Source organism: Cynara cardunculus (assembly GCF_001531365.2).
Source record: "Cynara cardunculus var. scolymus isolate 2C chromosome LG 5, CcrdV1, whole genome shotgun sequence".
Taxonomy (NCBI): Eukaryota; Viridiplantae; Streptophyta; class Magnoliopsida; order Asterales; family Asteraceae; genus Cynara; species Cynara cardunculus.
Window position 1 is genome coordinate 29,862,492 of NC_037532.1, and position 4,489 is coordinate 29,866,980.

A 4,489-nucleotide genomic window follows, 5' to 3' on the forward strand; every position below is an offset into this window, starting at 1 on the left:
AAATCAACGTCAACCATCTGAAGGGCTATCTTAGTACTTCAGATCTGAAAGTGTATATTCCTCTCTCACTTTTCAGTTGTTAGCAAATTTGTCACCAGTCAGATTGTTTATGATCAGGTCTTACCTTGTTAGTTTCCGTAACAAATTTGTAATTCTTTGTTTATTAATAAACATATAAAATTAAAAAAAAACTAAAAATTCGATGTGTTTGTATTCAAACCTTCCCTCCCTCCAACTCCTACAAGCACACCTTATGCTAGTCATTACATTTCAGTACCAACATTTATCTGTTTTAGAGATTTCCTCATTAATTATATTATTAAAACTTCATATAGTATTATAATTTCAGTACACTTTTTTTAAAAACTCACCTAAAATAATACTAATTTAATGTCATCGGTGGAAATTCAAATAAAATTAATTTCACTCTCCTCCCATAAAGTTTTAGAGGCCGTTTACCAAGCACTTACCCGGTAAGCATTTACCGTAAAATTCAATACTATTATTTACTTATCGGGTAAGATTTTAGTCAACAAAAACGGATTTCTATGAAACAATTTACCCGGTAAGGGTTGACCGTGTTAAGAGTCATTGCCCTCACTTACCGGGTAAGACTCTCGGTCCTTGCCTTGCTCTTACCGGGTAAGATTTTCGGTTCTTACCATATTCATCCGGTAAGGTAATATAACTTGGTAAACGCTTACCCAAGTAAGCATTTGGTAAACGGCCCCTTAGAGAATTCTTTAAACTTGAAGTTTTCTCTTATTTTCTCTATTATAGAGAATATATTGGAGATGCTCTAACACTTTGTTCTTTGGATTTTAGAATTTGTGATTTGCACTACAACATAATTTAGTTTATATATATATGACATCAAAAATGGTTAAATTGGGTTTATATCATATTAAAAAAATATTAAGGGTGCGTTTGGTTTGCATGAATGTTTTTAAGGGATTTGGATTTGCAGGAGGGATTTGGATTGGATTAGATTTAAAATCCATTCTTGTGTTTGGTTTGCAGGATTTAAAATCCATTCCATCTTTGAAACTGTTAATAAATCATTCAACTATTTTACAGTTAAAATCACAAAACAATTATATAACAGTTTCAATCTACTGTTATATAAAGGAGTAAATATTCCATCCACTGTTAATCAACAAACAGTTTTAATCTACTGGGTTTTTAACAGAATCAAAATAGACGCCAAAACATACAGAAAAGGAGAAAAGGGATTTCAGTACTATTATTGGCAAGCAATATTCCATCTTTAAGAGAAGCCAAAACATTCAAGAAAAGGGGAAAAGGGATTTACCTGCTGAGTGATGAGAGAAGGCGGCAAAGAGGAGGGGTTTACCGGCTGGTTAGGGCGGCAGCTTCGCGAGGGGACGGGAAGGGAGCACTGGCGAGGAGGACCGATTAGGGTTGAAGCTTCGTGAGGGACGAGAAGGGAGCACAGGCGAGGAGGACTGATCAAGGCTGAAGCTTCACGAGGGACGGGAAGGGAGCACCAGCGAGGAGGAACGATTATGGCCGCAGCTTCGCGATGGACGGGAAGGGAGCACCGGCGAGGAGGAGGGTGAGGGAACAGAGAGGGAAGCGAGGCGAAGGAAGCGGGAGGAAGCGATTATAGGAATATGTAGGATTTGGATTTTAAATCCCACCCCTTTGCAAAGGATTTCCAAATCCCATGTTTAAGTGATTTTAATGAAATCCCGGGATTTCAAATCCTGACAATTTAGCAAACCAAACACACATTGGAATGTATTTTAAATCCAAATCCCCCCCCCCCCCAATTCCATTTCATTCCTGCAAACCAAACGCACCCTAAGTTTATAGGACCAAACAGGAAAATATCATACTTAAAATTATTGCAATTAGTTTATAGAACACTTTTGGGGGTCAACCATAAAACGTCAACCAAAAAGTGTTACAATTATCACAAGTATCGTATTAACTAGGGGTGTAAATGATGCGAGTCGAGCTCGAGTATCACTATACTCGACTCGAACTCGAAACCGAATTTCCAAGCTCGAACTCGACTCGAAAACTCGCGAGTAGTAAAAATCAAAGCTCGACTCGAACTCGATAACTGAACTCGAACTCGAATCAAGCTCAAACTCGAGCTCGAACTCGAATCAAACTCGAACCAAGCTCACCGATTCAAATTTATGATATTTTAGGATTTTTCTCTTATAAATTTTAAAACTTAAATGTGTTCTCTTAGTTTTTACAAAACTAAATGATCAACTTCAAACTTCATCATCAAAAAGACAAAGTTAGAAATTACATTCACCTCCCTATCTTTTTATAACATTTTTTCTCCCTTTCTTTACTATCTTTCTTCCAATGTGGGACAATTTCACTAACCTTTTTTTATAGTTTTTCTTTGTTTTTTTTTTAATTTTGATTTTAATAAAAATAATAATTGATTCGTTTTATAATTAAAAAATACATAATTTTGTTTAAATATCTAAAAATATAGGACATTTTTATTATTTATATTTTACAAATTTTATCATAAAAACTGATTATATTTTAAAACTAATTATATATAAAATAATCGAGTATCTCACGAGCTTTTCGAGTCGAGTACTGTGTAACTTGACTCGACTCGTTAATATATCGAGACGAGCTCGGGTTCGAGCCGAGCCTATTCGAGTCGAGTGTTGACCGAGTTTTGACCTAGTCGATCTCGAGTAGCTCGCGAGTTGTCTCGTATCATTTACACCCCTAGTATTAACTATTTTATATGATACTTTTATAAAAAAATCATAAATTCAAATGTCTTATAGAAAGATGTGTTCATAGGACACTTCTCAAAATGTATCTTATAAAATAACTAATACGATATTGTGTTTTTAAAATGTTCTAAAAAGTTTGTTACTACGTCAAAAATATTCTATAAACTTATTATGACATTTTCTTAATGAGACATTTTATTCTTTGTTTCTTTAAATTTAATCCTATAAAACAGTTTATTAAGACATTTAGTCATTTTTAACGTGATATAAACCTAGTTTTATTATTGTCTTTGACTATGATATGATTTTAATTAAAAATATGCTCTGGTTTAGCCCAATATGGACTTTAAAGAATCATATTAATTTGGACCATTTTATTGGTGATTTTTGGACCCCTGTTTTAGCAATAAAGTTCCATATGTAATATTTAACTCTAATATAAGAAAATTTATGAGTAAACTACAAATTTAGTCTCCTATGGTTCCTAGAAAATAACACTTTTCGTCTTTATAGTTTTAAAAATATAACATGGTCATCGTCGTTCGTAAAAAATCCATTAAATGAGGGGAATTTCGTCCTTTTATTAAAAAAGTTGTCTTCTACCAAATCAAACTTGAGTTCGTGATTTTAATCTCTATGGTTTTTGACTGGGTAAAAAAACAAAAACAAATCGATAAGAGAAATAAAATGCTTTTACGACTGTTAGAAGGAGGGATCAAATCCGGACATTTTTGCCAGCCACGATGGTCATTTTTTAATTTTGAAACTATAAAGAGAAAATGCGTTATCTTTGATAAACTACTGAGACCAAAATTGTAGTTTCTCAAATTTAATTTTGAGTTAATTACGGATTTGGTCCCTGTTGTTTGATGGTTTTTATGAAAATGGTTCATGAATTTCATTTATTACATACTAGAACTCATCGTATGTCGTTTTATAACGAATCAGTTCCTCCTTCTAACGGTCATCCAGTTTCTCCATTAACTTTGAGCACATTTTCATCCTTTTTCTTTTCTTTGTCTTATTCAAGGGACCAATTTCATACAAACCGAAGAGATCATAGAGACCAAATTCATAATTAAGTTTAAAAAATAAAAAAAATTACTTTAAGTTTATTAAATTAATTGTACTTTAAAATATAGATGAACGATCAAATGCAAACCGTCCATTTATGTACAAACCACCCTTATCCGTTGATTTTATTGTTTAATTTAATTATTTTGTTCATGAAATTGTTTAATATTATAGAATTGTTTCATATAATATTTTTCTAGATAAAGTTGTTTTATATATGGTTATGAAATTGTTTCATATAATACTTATGAAATTTTAATGAAGTTATTTAATGTATTCTATTAAATTAATATAAGGAATATGATAATATCAATGATTAACACCTTCTATAATAAAAATGATTAATTACAAAAAAAATGACTGGTTGAATAAGATTTGTGCAAATAACATGGTTTACAAAGTAAACCTTCTTTTAATATATATATATATATATATATAGACTTGGGATCATATGAGACCAAGACTTTTTCGTGAGACCCGTAAGACCAATTCTCAACCATTGGATTAAATCTACAATATGACAATCTGAATATTCATAAACGCCACGAGACTTCTCAATAATCACAAAATTGCCACCGTGTAATTTTAGACCATTAGATCATTAACTTATAAAGTTGATCAATGAACATAAATTGGTCTTACGGGTCTTACGAAAAACCTTTGGTCTCACGTGA